The sequence below is a fragment of the Dipteris shenzhenensis genome, chromosome 10 (genome assembly GCF_047967505.1).
Source record: "Dipteris shenzhenensis isolate YYH24624 ecotype China chromosome 10, Dip_SZ_1.0, whole genome shotgun sequence".
NCBI lineage: Eukaryota > Viridiplantae > Streptophyta > Polypodiopsida > Gleicheniales > Dipteridaceae > Dipteris > Dipteris shenzhenensis.
The window spans coordinates 3,550,651-3,571,917 of record NC_141605.1 but is presented as its reverse complement, the minus strand read 5'-3'; positions in this window follow the sequence as shown (position 1 = coordinate 3,571,917).

The window sequence follows — 21,267 nt, the reverse complement described above, 5'->3', positions numbered from 1 at the left end:
TTAACAGCAAAAAACCAGATGTAGGACTGCAAGGCAAGCAGAGCAATACATAGTAATAGTCATTATGAGAGGAGGAGCAATGCTTCTAGACATTTGTTTTTCCCATGCCTCTTTGTATCGTGCCTCCTCTTGCAATGCCTATTGCCATCAAATGTTGCATTTGCACTTCGATGCCTAACTTCCAACCGTGCAATAATCTCTATGCATGCTATTTGGAAGGCACAAGAGACATCGTCGAATAGGCCAAGTGGAGCATATTATGGAGAAGGAGAAGACATCACAGGATGATAATTTTGAAGGTCAAACTATGGCCAACCAACTCTGCATATTCATTCAAAATGAAGGTGAAAAGTACTCTCCAAAAGCGATAATCTTTCAACTACATTGCTAGCTTGATCATGAAATTGTCTCTTTCTCATGTCGTTCACAAATACGGTTTGGAGAATAAGTTATGTTCTTATAGGGTTTGATGGATAAGTTAATACTAAACCAAGGAAAATGTATCTCCTCCACACCAAAACCAACCCAGAAATTAAACTAAACTAATTTAACTACTAGTAAACTAAATTAATTTAACTACTTAGAAAGATAGCATTTTGACCACTAGGCTGGTCATCAATTATTTTGATTGCGAAATCTATTTCAATTTTCAATTTCTATAATTAGACTATAACAAAACTCGGTTTAGGACAATCACATCAACCAACTAAATTATATATTGCTATTAAAACCACCAGGCTGGTTTTGGACGATTAGCTCGGTTTTGGACGATCACTCTCCAAGCTAGCCGTGTATGACTCGAAATAGCCCAGAAACTAAACTATTAAACTAATTTAACTACTAATAGTAAATAGCCCGAAAGTTAAACTAAACTAATTGAGCTACTCATAAACTAAACTAATTTAACTACTTGGAAAACATCACCATCAAGCTGGTCATCAATTGCCACTGTGCTAGCACTCAATAGGCGAAAAATGGAGACTTATAATAATGATGGAGCAAAGAGAGAAATGATTAAGTGGCGACCCTCAGAGCTCAATTAGGATTAAGTGTGATGACTTAATGTCGTCACTTTTTAGCCATGAGGCATGTAGCTAATAAATAGCCACTGGGCCCCTACAGCCACTTGGCTTGCATGATGGGACAATCATCTAATCAACAAAGTTTGCAACTCTCTTGAGCGACGGTGGTGACTAGAGGTCCAATAGTACCATCCAAATAATCATGAACCATCTTAATAAGCCACCTTAAATTAATCAAAATTCGAGCCAACGCGTTGACTGGAGGCTCGGGGGTGCCATCCAAATAATCACGGGCCATCTTAATAAGCCACCTTAAATCAATCAAAATTTGAGCCAATGCAGTGATTGGAGGCCACCATTCAAGTAATCATGAGCCAACCTTAAATTAATCAAAATCCAAGGCCATCCAAATAATTATGAGCCATCTTCAATTAATCAAAATTTGAGTCGCCAATAAATCACATGTTTGGCCACTTGGTCAAAGGGGGTTCAGGATTTTGTACTTTCCTCTTGTTAAAATGAAGTACCATGTTGGGAAAAAATTCTTATGATGCACCTTCTGAAGTGATCAGGCAATTAATTGTTGGCACTTTGATCAAAATAGCTTAACCAAAAGGATGACAAGCTCATCGAGGTGGCTTTGTGGGTATTGGCTATTTAAGTATCATGTAGCCTCGTTGACTTCACATTGCTCCACCCTTGTCTCTCCCACCCTCATCTCCACCACATTTGTTGGCTTCATGCTGGTCTAACATCGTCTCTACCACCCATGTCGACTTCACATAGCTCCACCGTTGTCTCTAGCTCCATCGTCTCTCACCCTCAACTCCCCCACCTTTTTCGAGTTCACACAGCTCCACCCTTGTCTCCAGCTCCATTGTCTCTCAGCCTTAGCTCCCCCACCTTTGTTGACTTCACACTAATCTATCCTTATCTCTACCACCTTCGTCGACTTCACACAATTCCACCCTCCTCTTACTTGATCCTTGTCTCCACCCTTTGGCTATGTCCCACCTTCAACTGATCACGTTCTTATTCCTAGTTTTCTCCAAAGAAATGGTAGTTCTCCCCCATGATTGAAATTGCTGAGATGCTAATGAAAGTGGCCCAATAGGTGTAGTTAATTGAAAGACTGCATGCAATGATCTAGCAAAGGCATGATTAGATAGTAATTATACATACCGATCTACAAGCAATAAGGGAATCCAATCCACCATAGCAAGAGCCTAGAAACCTCCATGAGATTAGGTTGCTGGAAGCGTCATCCTGTGCCTCTACACTTTGTTTCACCACACACATAGTTGAAGACACCTTTAACTATTTTTTTTAAACACTCTCCGCTGCCGCACTACAGCATGGCATCAATTTTGATAAGGCACTCGTGTTACATGATATAGAAGAATTTTTTCGCCACACTAGCACATTCGCTTATAGCCATGGCCTGCTTCCACAAGGACATACTCCTTAATGATGACATGGACATCCTAACACTCTGTACCACTCAATTGTTTATAATTATATGACATAGGTTAGAGTGCTTCAAGACTCATTAATTTTCTCTAATTAGAGTCCTATGCTTGAACTTGTCAAGACTAATGCTAGTGTGTGTATGCCTATGGGCTTGGAGTCCTATGCAAGGAGTGTGTGAGTGTAGGTGTGCTAGAAGGTTCTAATGACTCATCAGTTAGGTATGTCAGGTTGGTGTGATGTGTGAGTGATCATAGGAGGTGACTGATTGAAATAATCATGGAGATGATTGTGGATATGGGATCTACCAACATGGAGGCAGTTGCCTATATATGTAACCACTCTTTGAATAAAGTTTTACATTGTGCCTCATTGCTTTCTCTATGAATTCACATGTGGTATCAGAGCTTGGTGAGAATCCTAGTGCCTAGAATGAGAATCCATGAGATTCTTTGAAGATTCCAAGTAGATTCTATCTTCTTCCCAAATGCTTCCCATTTCTCCTTCTTCCACCGTGACCTTGGGAAACTCATTTCTCTTCATCCATGCAATGGTTTGAGAAACCCTTTCAGGCAGACCTTCCTTATGCCTGGGCAACTTATTTGACCAGAGGGATTGATGGAATTTGTTGCCATCTTTGCGCACTGCCTCTCTGTCTCATTCGCGCCACTTTTGCCATGCTGGTCATCATAGTTGCTTATCTCATAATTCCTCTGAGCCATGTTTTCTCTACTACTAGAGCTACCCACTGTAGAGATTTGGAGTGATTTGGTCTAGTAATGAGGGAGTAATCAACAAAAAACCAGTTGACTCTACAGAAGACAAAGCTTCCTCAAGTGAAGGAGATGCTATTGCCCGGCAGATGTAATGCCTCTGGTTTGTTATGAGTATTCCTTACCTACAGATCTCTAATTGCACAGTGAAAGCCCCAAGCTTAATGATGTTTGAAGTGAGGTATCAAGACTCCAAAGTTCCTATGTTCTCTGCAAGCATTTCTAGTCTATTGTTTGGAGTTTTTGATGCTACACTAAATGCTTAAGTAGTGAAAGTACAGTTCAGAGATTCAAAGTGTGCCCTTTTAGTTTAGAGAATGTTCTTCCAAGTTCAGTTGATGTTGATCTCTTGACAACATGCCAAGTTCAAGTTCTCAAAGTTCTTCAAATGCTAAGAAGACTACAAAGACAAAGTACAAGGTAAAGAAGACCCCAGTCAAGAGGTTGTGGGAGAAGTCAACTAGATATGCATATGCCAAACAACTAGGATTTTCTGAATTCTTATCTTGCAATTTGCATCTATATAGTGAAGGTGATTTCTTTGTTCAGAAAGATTGATCTTTTGTAAAGGGATTACACACTGCCATTAAATTGGTAAGACCTTCCCAAAATGACTTCCAAACTCAAAATAGATAAGTTTGAAGGATAGGGGTTCCACACTTGGCAAACAAAACTGAAGTTTATTCCCATGGAAGGTGGCAACTGGAAAAGAAACAAAACCTACTAGGGAAGGAGAAGCTTCATGGCTTCCCAAAGAGACCTACCTTGCAACCCAAAAATTTACACTGAAGCTTATAATGGATGCAAGCGTATGGCAAGAGTGATGCCGAATTTATTTTCAATCGCCTTTTTTGCATTAATAGTGAAAGGTATCCTCCTACAAACATTAAATCCTTATATAACAATATCCTGAAAGCCTTGCGAAAAATGAAACTGGTATAAGCCAGTTTGATGAGTCACATGTAGCCTACCCCACTAATATTTTCAAAGAAGATATGTATACGGTTTGGACCTTGTTTAGCATAGCACCATAGTGCCCTCACAACCTGACACTGCACCTAGCACTAACCCCAATTCCACCATCACTGGCACATGCCAACCATCACAGCCATCCACATCACAACACACCACCACAAAAACGCAATAGCAGTCGCTCGGCTGGGAGGGTCCTGAAGACATGGGAACCACTACATGGTACAGAATTCTCAAGCCCATACTCTTTTTAGACATAGAAGGTCCATATGAAGAGGAGGGGTATGAAGAAGTGGATGAACACCCCCATGAAGAGGTGGACCAAGACCAACAAGAAATAACTCTTGACCACAACACCTAGTATGAGGAAATCACATCTTTTTAGATAGTTGAGGATGTTGCGAGTGTTAACAGGTGGAAAGAAAATCTTTAAAGCTTTCATCTCATCTGCAAGGATATAATTGAGGTATGAGGCCTCACAGAGTTAATATAGAGGAGCTTTAAAAAATGGTGGCGTGAGAATAAAAGAACTATAAGGGGCTGCTATGATAGGTTGGACTACACTATGGTCCCCAAAACAGATGTAGATGCAGGCCTCCAACCTCAATGGTAGGTCTTTTTTTTAAAGCACGTGGCATTTTGACAAACTTACTATTCTGTAGGCCTTGAACGATGCATTGGTCCCACGTATATGCCTCTATGACATCATTGGAGCTGGCCAGATTTTGAAAGGATGAAGGTCGTAGATCCCAATATTGCCTTTAACTTCCCAAAGTTTGATTTTCTAGAAGTTATGTCATCGTATGCACTGGCAGCTCAAATGGAGGTGTTCAACACCACCTTCTCGTCAGTCGTAGATGCTACTGTCATTGCTATGGTGCACTTTTTCAAGCAGCTGATAATTTTGCTTTGGGACATTCCTACAATGGACCTATCGGCAAAAGAAAACCATCAACGACTCCGGGCAAAAATTCTTTTCGACTTAAATGAGGGGCGCTTATTTCCTCAAGTTATGAGATTATGCATACGTGTTTGCAATCTTCATGGTCATCATATTTAGACCTTTGAAGACATGTTCGAGACACATTTTTGGAAGCTGCTCCACCAGTTTTGCCGAATCTCCCATAGGCTCTTTGATCGGTATAGAATAATGAACAACGTCCTAAAGTCCGGCATTATGCACCACACACAATCCAGGCTTGGATTTTGAATGCATGTTAACCACAACAGTTAACAAACCACATGTTGTAATGATAGAGCATAGGAGTAGCAGAGGGTGTGAGACTGAGGATATGCTATCTGCGTTGAAGTCGTATGGGCCCAAGTGTTTGTAATATGAGAGTAAGAGAGCTACAATAAGTACAAGGGTTAGCCCACCCTTCAAAAGGTGGAATGTATTTAAGGCCAAAAGTTTGACTTTGGTCTTAGTTGTGTACTTGCAACATTTGGAATAGAAGCTCTTTCTTTCTCTACATGCTCTTATACTTGAGTCTTCTCTTTTGAATTCTTAGAGTCAGAGCCTCTACCTGATTTAGTCCACCTGAGAGCTGCATTTGAGTCCTACACCGATAATGTTTATTTGTGGATTCTATATGGGCTACATAGCCAAGTTGACCAGACCACAGAAATGATCTTGTGAGAGTTTTTGCGGCGTCAAGCACAACTAGAATGAGATGAAGGTCGTTTTTAGAAAACTTGGGTAGCTCACCAGTTGAGCTGAGTGTCAAATAAGCATTTTTGGGTACCTAGATCACTAGCTAAGCTAAGCTAAGCTTTCTTGTGTTGGAAAAACATTTAGCTCACTAGCTGAGCTGAGCTTTTTGTAACAACTTTTTGTAGATAAGTTGAGCTTTCTTTATAATATGAAATTTGATTTTAAGTTCTCTAGGGGGACATACTAAGTTGAGTTTTCTTGTATTGACTGAATAACATTTTGTAACACCCTTTGGTGCAAGTCTAGATTAATGGGGCAGTTTTCAATTCGTGGGAATTTCCAATTGATGTTGCTGGGAGACACTTTTGACCTCCCCTCTACGCTGAATGCATGTTGGAGGGGGGTAGTCTGTTGGTCAATTTGGAATGTTAGGAACCAACTAATCTTTAGAGATGGTAACTTGGGTCCATAATGTAAGTCAATGATGTTGAACACAGGAAAGAGTACCTTGGTAGATCTAACCAGTGTGGTTAACAATATTAATCCCTTGGTGGGTGATTATCTCCTAGAGGTTGCCTCTTTTTGATAAGATAACTTGATTCTAGGTATTCCTACTTTCTGCAACTTATATGTAGACCTTGAGGTTTTGTTCCTTTTATTGGCTAATTTTTGTATTGGGTTTTTATTAGGGATCCGACCCTTCCTTTGTTTATAAAATTTGGCGCTTTTTGTAACACCTTTTTGTATATGTCCCCCTGAGAACTTTTAATCAAAATTAAATCAATTCCCTCCCCTCCTTCATGAATCAATGAGGTTAAGCTAAGTTATGACGACTAGATTGAATTAACCTAAGTGGATGCAAAAAATTAAGATTGCCCTATCGCGCTTTCCCTAAAAATCTAGTTGGCCTAAAAATTTGATTCCTTCTAGCTCCTTCTGAAACTTGTCTCCCTATGCTCCTTGCTCTCCCTTTCTTACATGCTTTCTCCTTTTCATCATGAAATGCTCGTTGGAGTTCGTTATCTTTCTTCTCAGAGGAAGGTGCTCTAGTACAATTTCTTTCACATCCTCTATATCCACCATTTCGTTACTCTTGCAATAAAGACTCCGTGCCCATTGCAACAGGTTCTATTTCTTAACTTGATCTTATGCATAGTACGAGTGTTGATGTAACTTAATCTAAGCCTTCAATAACATTCCATGCCTTGCCTTGTCTTGGTCTGCAAGTCTCATATTTGCATCAGCTTGCTCCAATTTATCCATGCTAGCTCTAAAATTCGAGTGCAATGGTGCTTTAGGCTACAAAGCTTGCGGTCCAAGAAAAACATTGCTTCAAAATTACTGGCGTTTGGCAATTGCCATTGAATCTAAATGCTATAAAATGAGGGAAGCACAGCAATGGGGCTTCCCATTTTAGCTGCATCATCTCATTCAAGATTTCATCCTTAGCCTCCCTCATAGACACTCTACTCCAACTCCAATCGCATACTCAGCCAAAAGTGCTATGTGCTCACGTCTTTCTCCTGCAAGGATGCATTTTCAAGCTCCTCATGCGATAGTTGACCTCATAGAGCGAGATGTGTGGTTTAATTTTCGAAGGTCATATCCACCAAAGCTTTCATGGACAAACAAGCAAGAGAGTCTTGTGAAGTAGTAGTACTCCCTTACTAAGGTTAATTTAGTTAATTCGTGAGGGGTCCTTCTAAGGTTAATTAAGTTAAATTTTCATGGGAAGGGAGAACTAAATAATTGATTTTCTAATGCCAACCTATGTGATTTAACTCACTTGCAATGGCATTTTTCTTCTCAAAAATACAAAATGGTTGGCTTTGGTGTGACACCCATTGGGGTTTTCAATAGCCTGCTATGGATTTTTGAAAAAAGTGTATATAAGATTCTTAATATATACAAGCTTGTTGGCTTAAAGACATTATTCATGAAATATATTTATATTTCAACCACGCTGGCTTAGGATTATCACATAACTCTTGTTTCAACTCAGTGATATATTGCATGATGTTCCAACCACCGGGTTGGTTTAGGACTTTCCTAGGAGATGAGATTGTTGCTTGTTTGAGCATCTACCACAGCTTGTATTCAGCATACTATACCTATTGATGTCAACTCTACCCAAATTTGAGATGGAGTTATACCTATCTCCTTAGTATCAATGGCATTATCAATTGCATGTTCGATTTAATTAAGTAGTATCACTCTTATGGTGTAAAGAGGTGTAATGGTAGTAGGTTTATCATTGTCAAGCTACATACTTTGAGTTATTGTGGCTAGTGTATTCATAGAATTTAATGAGTATTCTATTTGTGGTAAAGGAGCACACCAAGAGTCTTCATGACTCTTCTCATTAACCTCTTCCTTATAGCCTTTGAACACAAAATACCAATGTGTTAGATTCAGCTCTGCAAATAGAATTTTGGATGTAGTGTGAGCCTTCCAAGTTTGGAGATCCACCCTGGTGACTTGCTCATAAGAGGAAGAATGGCAGTAACTATGTGTCACTCATCCTCTTATGAGGCTTGTATCAAGAGATCAAGTGTTTGATTCTAACAATATAATCCTAAAAAGAATCGGTCTCTTTTTTCTTAACCTCATAGATCTAGTTGATGGGGCTCCACTTGGGTCTAATGGGGGCAATCCTTACTATGAAGGACTTTCACTACGTGTCTCAATTAATCTTCTCTTTAGGGTTTAGAGCCTTCTACCATGAACATGTTTTGCCATCCAGGCTTATGCCAAAGGCATTGATTTTTTCCAAGTCTCCGATGTTCCCAAAAGTCTCACAAATTTGTTTAGACCTCTGGAAATGGGACACCGGGTCTCCTTCTCCCAATAATTTTGTGATCAGTTTAGAGATACTGATTGGTTTGGTCCTTGAGGAACTAGTATCCCTCCTTGAGGAACTAGTGATTGGTTTATTCCTTGAAGAACTAGTATCCCTCCTTGAGGAACTAACATCCCTCCTTGAAAAGGTTGATGGTGCAGCCCCCCTGCCTAGTGCTTGCACTAGGATCCTCATGGCTTCATCTGTAAGCATTGTTTATGGCACAAGAGTATTCATGGAAGAGGGGGCACTACCCCATATTTGGGTGGTCCTGATGGGGGATTGTAGAAAGTAGGCGGGTGGCCAAAATTGGGATTTGTAGGGCCTGGCCCACTAGGGACTAAGATTGGAGGTGGAGGCAAACTAGGCCTTGTAGTTTGCATTGAAGGTACCCTAGGCATGGGCATGTTTGCATTGGCCATGGTCTTATATGGAGTCGTCATTTGGTAGGGCGTGCTTTCTAAACTGCTTCCCCATGGTGGATATATCAGCGGTGGCAGCTAGGGAGCTATTGATCTTGGCACTCATTTAGCTCATCCAACTACACCATAGTCACTTGGTATCCTAGGCTCAAGTGTGTCATTGAATGAGGGTCCTCCCTCATGGAAGCACACATGTGGGGCCATAGTATTCATAGAGGAAGTTGGAATACTCCGCATGCCCTCTAGCATAGTCGATGATGGTGGGCCCTATGGCTCTAATGGCACTCTGGTTTGCCTTGCAAATTGGTTCACCACGTCGGGGTCGTACAATCCAAACCTCCCTATCATATTAGACAAAATTTCCCTTAATCTAGCTGCTATAGAAGGGCTATGATACTGGGCATCATTAAGGCTAGAGTTCAGGGCCACTGAGGCTCTAACATTGGAGGGTTCTCCCATGTCTCCATCTAGGCTCATGGACTCTTCTGAGTTGATGGACAGGTCACCTTGTGGCGATTTGTGCATGGCATAAGAATTGATCTTTGAGCTTGCTGAACTTAAGGATGTAGAACTAGGTGTGTAGGTTGACAAGAGGATATTTGAGGCACTATCCTCAGGGTGAGGGTTAACTCATAGGACTCTTCCTAATCTCAGGTGCATGTGTTGTTTAGCATAGTTGAGGTCCCAATTCTAGGTTCATTTATCTTTGATGCACAATTGTGAGAGACTCCAAAGTCTCTCATGTAAGTGGAGAGGCCCGACAACATTCATCCTTCTTCAACTTCTTTAGGTTGTAGCAAAGGTGACCTATAGCTTCATCAAATTGCAGCTATACATCGACTAACAAGAGTGTACAACTAGGTGAGCTCATACTCATCCAACAATCGACTGCAAGCTAATGCATCAAGCTTCAAAAGTGGCACAACTATCATCTCCATCTACTTCTACAAGCAAGTGTCTTAAACTAGGAGCCATCATAACCTAATCATCATAACCAAAATGACCTAGTAGCCCTACACAAAAGGTCACACAGGCACAAGAAGCATTGACACTCTGAGCAATGGACACTAGAAGGCTCATCTATGTAGTTGCCAACCGGGTAAAAGCACCACACCAAGAAACCCATCATATTAGCCTACACAGTCAAGTCCTTCTACGACCACATGCCCCAACATTCGATGCAAGAAATGGGATCACCAGTAAGCCGACACAGAATGGTGCATCAACCTGGTAGCACATCTAATGCCTCCAACCATGTCCTATGGGAAATTTGAGAATGATGCTCCAGCTTCTTCTACAACTGTAGAATAAAGAGCTTAAGCATGCTATACAGATGATGCTCTTCAACGACCTTCAAGCACATGATTGACAAAACTACATAATGAAATCTGAAGATTCCATCAAGATCAAAGAAGATTCTACTGAGGCTTATCTTGACACACACTAGGGATACGTTAAGAAAATGCCATGTGGTAAACTATCCACAAAGTTACCACATTAGCATCCCACATTATCCTACAACGTCAGTAGGGTCATCCCTATGTTGCCACATCATCAATTGCCCACAATGCCACATAGGTAGCCACATCACCTTTATCTACCACGTCAACACCACAGGACATAGTGCCACATCGTTCTTGCTTACTCATCTACCACATCATCCTAAGTGCCATGTCACCCTACACAATCATCCATGCCACACCATCATTGCCTCATTACTCACCACATCATTTGACATGTGGCAAAGCCCCCCCGTTAGGCACACTGGGTGCACATTGGTGCATGTCCACCCACTTGCCACATCATCAATGCTTCACAAACGTACGTCTTGCTAGGCACAGTCTCTGCATGTGACCCCTCTTGCCATATCATCATTGCTCCTTTTTGCTCCTCCATCTTGATCAAGCCTTATCTCTTGATCCAAGAAGAATTTGAGGGTGCTCCAAATAGGAAAAATGCTTGATTTTGTGCTCTACATGCTCGCCATATCACATGTGCATTTTGGCACATGTATCACACACTTTTTAGCCTTAGCATCAAATCCAATTCTTGCACACATTTAAGCCTCTTCATCGATGCATATGACCCAGCATCTAAAAGGAACAAAAGGAAAGAAACTATCTGCTGCTTTTCATCACTTGATAGTTGGTCCAGCTCTACGTCAGAGTAGAGTAGTTCATCCCATCTCAAAGTCAGCCCCTATGTTGACACAAGGTTTCACATCATCACATGTCCTAAAACATAACCGTCTAGACATCAATGAGAGTAGATTTCAAATTAAGTCCAAGCCAACCCGGTTTGGAGATTGACTAGTACATGACCCAAACCAACCGAGAAATTAAACTTAAATAATTTAACTACAAGCACAATAATTTCAATCAACCACTGGGCTAGTCATCAATTATTTTTGTTTGTGAATATATTTCTATATCAATCATGTTGGTTTAGGATAATCACATAACTCCTATTTGACTTGAGCCAACTCGGTGATATATTGCATGATGTTCCAACCACCGGGTTGGTTAAGGACACTCATATTAAGTCCAAGCAAGCCCAGTTTAGAAATTAACTGGTACATGACCCAAACCAGCCCAAAAATCAAGTTTAACTAATATTTAACTATGAGGAAACACATCAATTTTGACCACTGGATTGCTCATCAATAAAAAAATAACAATATATTGTTGTTTCTTTTTGCAAAAATATAAGTTGTTCCACCATGCTAGTTTAGGATAGTCACATAACTAGTGTTTGATCTAAACTAACATAGTGTATGATGCTCCAACCATCAGCTAGTTTAGGACAATCACATTAAGTCCAACTAGCCCAATTTAAAATTAAACAATTAAACTATCCCAAAACTCATTCATAGACAACCACCGGGCTAGTGAAATATATTGCTATTCAATCACGCTAGTTTAGGACAATCACATAACTAGTGTTTGACCTAAACCAACACAGTGATAGCATGATGTTCCAACCATAGAGCTAGTTTAGGACAATCACATTAAGTCCAAGCCAGCTCACTTAAGAAATTAAATTAAAAAATTAAACAATTCTAAAACTCATTCATGAACAACTATTGGGCTGGTTTAGGCAACCACTAACCTACATTGTATCAAGCATGTGTATGATGTGCTCATCCCATTGCTTGCATCCTACCTGCTCTTGCAGATGTTCTTGTTATTTGGAGAAACTCTTGTATTCTCGTGCCAAAATGTTGTCACTCGATCAATAACTTTTGCACTTAGCTCCTTTTCTTGTGTTATGTTGAAGCTCATAGACTTTTCGGATAAGGATAATCTTGTATTACTTTCGCTCTACATCCAAGCATTGGAGCCATGCCATGTTGGTCCTTTTGATTGACAACATCTTCGATATTGTGTGCCCAAGCTGTTTCCCTTTATTTCAAAGAATACCAACATAGCTAATCTCGCCCTTTTTGCAGCTAGTTGATCTAAGCTAAGTAGGCTAAAGCTTATGAAGACTTGAGATTGGTATTCACCAGAATGGCCTGATGTTGGTGCCTTAAATGCTCCTAATAAATGTAAGACCGCAGCTCGTGTTCTTTGCTCCGATGGCAATGATTGAATTTGTGCATTTGCAACCGCTTCCTGCTACTGCTCTATAAGGAGTCTTCTTTCTTCTTAATATTTCTCTCTCTACAAATGTCACAAAAGTGTCTTTCATTGCCATTCCGATACTGCGCCATTTCTTTCCTCACCCCACCATCTATTCCTTGTGCCTTGACCAAGCTTTTCAGCTTTCCTATCTTGCCGCCTCTGTCTGGTTCTCTTGCAAGCCATGACGAGCTACACCTTGCCATTGATGCCATGGAGATGATCAATGAACTGCCACCAAAACAGACACTAGCAGCTAGCTTTTGAGGGGAGCAAAGAATAGAAGATGACTAACCCGAGTGAGGAAGATAATGCCAAACCAAAAGAACGAGGTCGCATCGAGCTGACTCTTCACGGGACAGGTTGTAGGATGGCAGGAGGAGAATGTACTTTATAGAGCAGCAAGAGGTTAATGTTCAAAGATTTGCAAGGTGGGGGGTGAAAATTTTTGAAATTGCATAAGGATAGAAAAATTTTAGCTGCCTTGACTTCCCCCCTCCGATGATACATGTCAGCAAAATTGGATATACCGGTTGCCCTCAAGCAAGTGTAATGTGGCCCAAATTGCTTCAAAATACAAATAGGCCAAAGGGCATGCGATCAGTTTTAATCTTGTATATTATGAAATGCAATGACCTTTGGCATGCTTATGAGACATATAGCAAGGAAATGCATGGAAAAAGAACCACTAGAAAATTATAAATGGCATTGGATTTATTAAAAGATCTTTGTACATGCACAAATTGCACATTTTCAAATTCTTCCATTCTAAGGTGAATGTAGATACCAATATCACCAACTATCAATGTTTTAAGACCACCATGTACTAGTCCCACTAGTTTGGCTTCCATTTGTACAATTGGTTAAGGTTTTCAACAAAACATAAAGTTATGGAGCGTGCCCTCAAATGGGTGTGCATAATTTTAGCACAACATTGGAAGCCCCTTAAACCACATCTAAGGTTCTTAATTAGGTGTGCAGATGTGGTTCTTAATTAGGTGTGCCCTTTGGTTCAAGAGAAGCTCAAGTAGTGTACTTTTGAATGATTACTTGGTTGCATGTATCTGTAGAGCAAAATTTTGATGTTTTTGAATAAATTATTATATCCGATACTCTTCAGGATCCATGCTTCGCATGTAACATAACACTTTTAATGATTTAATTGTCTCAGTCCAAATATTTATTCCATATGTTTTTTGGTCCCATGTTCAAGATTGAAACGTGTACTACAAATTGAAGACAAAGTTTGTCAAATTCTGTTGAGCAATGCATAAGTTATGGGTCAGGTAAGATACCCATATGCAAAAAATGCCCTGAACCTCAACAAAAATGGCTACACCCAAGCAGATGTTGACCCCCTTGCCAAATCTTGTGTGCTATGGTATAGCTCTAGAGACAATGTAGGAACATCTTAAGATCATCCTCAGTGTAGTGGTGGAACCTCCAATCAATGCATATCTGCTCAAGTCAAGGGTCAAAGGGTAGAGCCCCATGGGCTACCATTTGAAGAAGTAATATTTTGAGGCCATGGCTAGCTCATAACGGCAGCCAAAGTTTGGAAAGGACATCGCGAGACACCTGCTACTCAATACAGTGCTGCTCTCTTAATGGGATCTAGGCAATCACCTTCAATTGTACACGATGACTGATACATGTCATGTAAGAGAAAAAGAACACCTCCTCATATCTCCCTAAGTGTCCTACTTTGGATGGCCATAACCACACACCAAGATCCCAATGTACCTCTCGAATGGGCTCGGCCTCCCACAACTAGATGGCACCACATTGGGTCGACATTCCACTCCTTGTGAAAGTAGTCGCAACTATGATCCTATGCCACTCAAGTAAGTCTAGGTCCCATATATCTTAGAAACTCTATTGAACATTGGTTGAAGAAGCTTCCTGGCCCAAATTTTAGTGCCTAGGGTAGAAGGATCCCAAGGTTTATTGCAAGTATTAAATCCTACCCTATCCTAGAGAATAGGCCATACCACCTGGGGAGCTAAGGGTCTAGATAATCCACCTCTCCAAGACTTAGGGATGGTGGAGTCTATCTTGAGCACCCTCCTGGCTTCCCCTCTCAAGTAGGAGAGGGCTCTCATTCATCCATTTTCCTTGACATGCTCAATTGTCTTGTTGAGACTCTTGCATGTTTCTTTTGACATATCAACTAGATAACCATCTTTTATTGTCTTCCAAACATGGTTTTAAAACTAAAAATTTCCATATCCCTCTTGAGAAGAAGAACACAAATTAAATGTTTGAATATATTTGGAAGTATACATGACAATGGTATTATGATAAAGCGTTAACCTCTAAGGGATTGTACAATAATATAACTAGATATATCAATGTCCAAAAAGTCCCATTTATCTTAAGTCCAAGGTGGTAAATGTGGGACCCTGGGGTGCCAACTCAATATGTGTTATGTTACTACCCTTGTCCAAAATTCAAGGGATGGGGGGACAAGGTCCATACAGAATATGCATGGATTTCCTTTAAAATTTTTAAATATATAAGGGAAAAATATGAAAACCTCATGTCCCCCCTCCCACAAAAATATAAGGCATATACCTCGAAAAATATGCAAGATTTTAAGATTTGTACATATTTTTCATGATATGTGAGGCCCAAGGGGAGGGGTCTTTTGGATGAGGGGGGGGAAACAAAAAATACACTAAAACATGAAAACCCATCTCCTTTCAAATTAATGTAACTTTTTCCTATGTTACCTAAATTTCACGGTGTAAAGACATATTTGAAGCTCTTTAACTGTATAACACAACCATGTTAATTTAACTAATTTCTACTCATGGCATATTGTTAAATTCATCTCATACTCAAGATTTTGATAGGTTTCTTTCCTAAAGGGAGTTGGCACCCCAGGTGTGGGACATGGACATACATAATATTCATCCTATCTTTACAATTCATAGAGCTATTGATGTATCTAGTTACATTTCTATACAATGTATCTCCCATGATATATTGCATACCCTCTCTTAGTGAAACTTTCAAATCTTGAATAAGGGTATTCTTGGATTCGAGGTCATATGTGTGTGTGCTCCCATAATGTGTGCACCAAATATGTGTGTAATAAGTATGTGTATTTAAGAGTGGATAGGGTGCCCTTTGAGAGTGGATAGCGTGAAGTGACCTTGGAAATATGAGCTCTTTTTTTGTTGTTGTTCTATAGCGTGGTTGTTATTACATACTTATTTTCAACAAGAAGCATCTTAGCAGCAACACATAGGAGAAGAAAAGTTAACACAAAGAAGAGTTCTTTTTTGAAAATCTCTCTTTGATACTTTGCCACGTGTTTTTTAAAATAAGTTTCAGTATCTCTTCAGAGTTCTTTATTTGCAAGCTATTTTGAAATTTGAAATTGGTAGCAAAATATTGTACTTGAGTTGTACAAGTCCACCACAAGTGCAACACTTTGAGGTTTTGCAAAAATTAAGATTTTACATTGACATTGAAGACCTTGGAACTTTTATTTTGAGAGTCATGCCTTAATTGCTCCAAGCAACAACTCCCATGGATAACAATAACACTATCTTTTGGGGTAGTCTTACTGAGCTTCACCGATATCTTACAAGAAGATCAAGAATGCATACATCAATATCGTACTGGGAGAGGAGGAAGACGTCTCTCATTTACTTATATTTAAATATTTTGTGTGCTTGACTTGGCTTCTCTGCCTAAGATGTCCCCTAAAATGATTCCCAATAAATGTTTGTCTTATGTGTCAATTTCACTAGTTTTGATTATTAAGGGATCCTAGTTATTTGAATATCCCAATTAAGAGCAAGGGGGGTTATTTAGATAAATTGTGGTATGCACTTGGTATGGGTGGAGCTCCTATGAATCAGGCATGGAAGGGAATTTCTAGGGTGTTGGTGCCTTAGTCTCATAGACCTCTGATTTGTCATGCATTCATATTTGACTTGGACCCTCTGCATCATGCTTGAATGTAAAGCCATGAGTGTGCTTAGTTTATAAAACCTTTGAACCAATCTCATGTGTTTGAGAGTGGTTTAATGTGTGAAGGGTCCTTTGAGAGTGGATAAGGTTAAGTGATCTTGGATGAGATGAAGTTATGTAAGGCATGAACTACTTAAAGTGAGCTAATCCATGATGTGACGTGCCCCTATGGGTTTAAAAATATGTACATGGTTTATGAATATTTAAAGTTTTCTTCATTTTTTGTGTCACTAGAGGAATTTTAGACTAAAAAATGGACTCATAGGGAGTGGTTAGCAAAATGGATTAAGAACTAACAAGGCCTATTAATGGTCCCAGTACCCTAATGAGTCTAGAAACGACATTGAAGACCTTGGAACTTTTATTTTGAGAGTCATGCCTTAATTGCTCCATGCAATAGCTCCCATGGATAACAATAACACTATCTTTTGGGGCACTCTTACCAAGCTACACCGATATCTTACTCGAAGATCAAGAATGCATACATCAATACTTACTGGGAGAGTAAGAAGTTATGAGGAGGACGTCTCTCATTTACTTATATTTAAATATTTTATGTGCTTGACTTGGCTTCTCTGCCTAGGATGTCCCCTAAAATGATTCGCAATAAATGTTTGTCTTGTGTGTCAATTTCACTAGTTTTGATTATAAAAGGCTCCTAGTTATTTGAATATCCCAATTAAGAGCAAGGGGGGTTGTTTAGAAAAATTGTGGTATGCACTTGCTATGGGTGGAGCTCCTATGAATCAAGCATGGAAGGGAATTTCTAGGGTGTTGGTGCCTTAGTCTCATTGACCTCTGATTTGTCATGCATTCATATTTCACTTGGAGCCTCTACATCACGCTTGAATGTAAAGCCATGAGAGTGCTTATTTTATAAAACCTTTGAATCAAGCTCGTGTGTTTGAGAGTGGTTTAATGTGTGAAGGGTCCTTTGAAAGTGGATAAGGTTAAGTGATCTTGGATGAGATCAAGTTATGTAAGGCATGAGCTACTTAAAGTGAGCTAATCCATGATGCGTGGTGCCCTTATGGGTTTAAAAATATGTACATGGTTTATGAATAAAAGTTTTCTTCATTTTTTGTGTCGTTATAGGAATTTTGGACTAAAAAATGGACTAGTTAGCAAAATGGATTAAGAAGTGGACTAAAAAATGGACTAGTTAGCAAAATGGATTAAGAAGTAACAAGGCCTATAAAAAGGTCCCATTACCCTAATGAGTACAAAAACATTTCACCTCGGTGGTGCCAAACCCTTTCCCACTTAGAGGCCTCCTGCCCCCACCACTTGGAAAAATGTGCCCCACCCAAATCACTTTCTAGCCACTAACTCCTTCTTCTCACCATAATGACTTTCCTACCCCTAAATCCTACTTTTTCTTATCGTAACGTCTTTTCAACCCCTAAATTCAATTTCTTCTCATCACGTTGCTAATACCAAGCCTTTATTGTTGTTGCTGCCATAGATCCCAAGTGCAACACTTTGGGGGTTTTGCAAAAATCAAGATTTTACATTGACATTGAAGACCTTGGATCTTTTATTTTGAGAGTCATGCCTTAATTGCTCCAAGCAACAGCTCCCATTGATAACAACAACACTATCTTTTGGGGCAGTCTTACCAAGCACTGATATCTTACTGGAAGATCAAGAATGCATACATAAATCTCACATAAATATTTTACTGGGAGAGTAAGAAGTTATGAGGAGAAGATCTCTCATTTACTTATATTTAAATATTTTATGTGCTTGACTTGGCTTCTCTGCCTAGGATGTCCCCTAAAATGATTCATAATAAATATTTGTCTTGTGTATCAATTTCACCAGTTTTGATTATAAAAGGCTCCTACTTATTTGAATATCCCAATTAGGAGCAAGGGGGGTTGTTTTAGAAAAAGTGTGGTATGCACTTGCTATGGGTGGAGCTCGTATGAATCAGGCATGGAAGGGAATTTCTAGGATGTTGGTGCCTTGGTCTCCTAGACCTCTAATTTGTCATGCATTCATATTTGACTTGGAGCCTTTGCATCGCACTTGAATGTAAAGCCATGAGAGTGCTTAGTTTAACCTTTGAATCAAGCTCGTGTGTTTGAGAGTGGTTTAATGTGTGAAGAGTCCTTTGAGAGTGGATAAGGTTAAGTGATCTTGGATGAGGTCAAGTTATGTAAGGCATGAGCTACTTAAAGTGAGCTAATCCATGATGTGCGGTGCCCTTATGGGTTTAAAAATATGTACATGGTTTATGAATAAAAGTTTTCTTAATTTTTTGTGTCATTAGAGAAATTTTGGACTAAAAAATGGACTAGTTAGCAAAATGGATTAAGAAGTAACAAGGCCAATAAATGGTCCCATTACCCTAATGAGTACAAAAACATTGCATTTCGGTGGTGCCAAACCCTTTCCCACTTAGAGGTCTCCTGCCTCCTACCACTTGGAAAAATGTCCCCCACCCAAATCACTTTCTAATTAAGCTGCTGTTATTAAGATAGCTTCAAAACTTCATGCAAAGGGAGGAATTGAACTCAAGCCATCCACTTTACACTCTAAAGGTCCTACCCCTAGGCTAAATGAAGATGTTCTATAGTAGAGTATAGGCATGATAGTAAGACAAGGACCCCTCCCCTCATAAATAGAGGGACTTCCTTATTAATCATTCTCTTCTTTTCCCTTCCCTTCCCTTTCCACCCCTCCCCTCCTCATTTCTCTACTACTAATTAATAGATTTTTAAATTCTTTTCAATTTTGGGAACCTATTCTCCTTTCGATTAACTATTGTAAAGGACCAATTTTGTATGTACGATTTCAATTCTTCTTCTCACCATAATCAATTTCCTACCCCTAAATCCTACTGTTTCTCATGATAACATCTTTTCAACCCCTAAATTCAATTTCTTCTCATCACGTTGTTAATTCCAAGCCTTTATTGCTGCCATGGATCCTATTCTACCCTATGGTAATCTCAATCTTTGTTCCTTTTACTTCCTGTCTACAAATCAATTTTTGAAATCCTCTCATGGCTCCATTGCAAGATCGCACCAATAAGCCACGAAGAAGCACCTTGCACATTAAAGTTGTCCATGAGTGTGCTATGAGTCATTAATGTAGTGGCCACAAGATTGTTGAAAAAGAAACACTACACCAATTGCGGCAATGAGGACCAAAGCATGTTGACATGTAGAGTGTTGGTGGACTCTATCCAGTAGATCCTTTGATAGGTGCTCCTCTTATGTTTAAAAATGTGTCAAGTTTAATTCAATATATAGGAGATTATCTTCAAGGCTTACTTGGATCTTGAAAATGCATGGTCATATAGGTGCTAAAGCCCAATTTGCCAAGGTTCATTTCTTCAGGATCGAAGGAGAAGTTTCAAAACTTAAAGATACAACGCAAATAGCAGGTTTGACTCTTAACCAAAAACTTGCAGATTCTAAAATTGAGATTAAAAAATATATTTATGCAAAAGAAAGGCCCCAAGAGGCAATTACAAGATTCATTGATGAGACAAGACAAATTTTTTGAAAGAGACTTGGTCCCTCCAGCAACAACTTATTACATTGATTAAGAAAATGGAAAAAATAAGAATAACCCATCTCGGTTACAAGAATAGGGTCAAGCCTATGCAACCAATCGAGAGCTTGGCATTTAGTGGTGGAGCAAGGGAGTGTAGGTTGCAAACGACGTGGTATGTATCTTTGGGCTATTTTGTAATTGTAAAGCATTTCATAGAATCATGTAATTGTGGATTTTTCTAATCAGATACATGCCTTTTGTATGCATTTTATGACAAATGTTGTGGGAAGAGAAGCATCTGATAAACTTTATGTGATAAAGGCGTTGTTAAGAAAAGAGAATTCATTTCCATTCTTAGGGATCTGTGTTGACATGCATTGTGTGCAACAAATTTAGGGAACATTGTAGACCAAGCAGAATTTGTCCATGCATATGATTATTACTAGCATTAGTAGACAAGGTACTTAGCTATACATAATGTAAGTAGTTGCGGCTGATTTAGGGAACATTATGGACCTAGTAGACCTAGTAGAAGTTGTCCATGCATGTGATATTGTGGATTTAGGGAACATTATAGACCTAGTAGAAGTTCTCCATGGATGTGATATTACTAGCCTTAGTAGCATTAGCAGCCAAGGGTATTTTGCTATTGTAAGAGATTGTAGTTGATTTAGGGAGCATTATAGATTCAGTAGAAGTAGTTAATGCATGTGATATTACTAGCACTGGTACACAAGGATACTTACCTATACATAATGTCTTTGTAAATGCACATTGAGGTTAAGGTATAAATAATCCATTGTTGCCAAGATCGATACATATTAGAAATGCAAGAAAGAAAACAAATTATGCTGACCAAGATATGTTAGGTGAACTTTTACACATTTCAAAGAGCAATTTGTTGGAAGGTACAAACAAGACAAAAGGCCAAGACACAAAAAGAAAGGTGGGCAATCTACCAAGGGGACAATGCCTATATAGACCAAGCACCTTTGAGCACAAGAAAC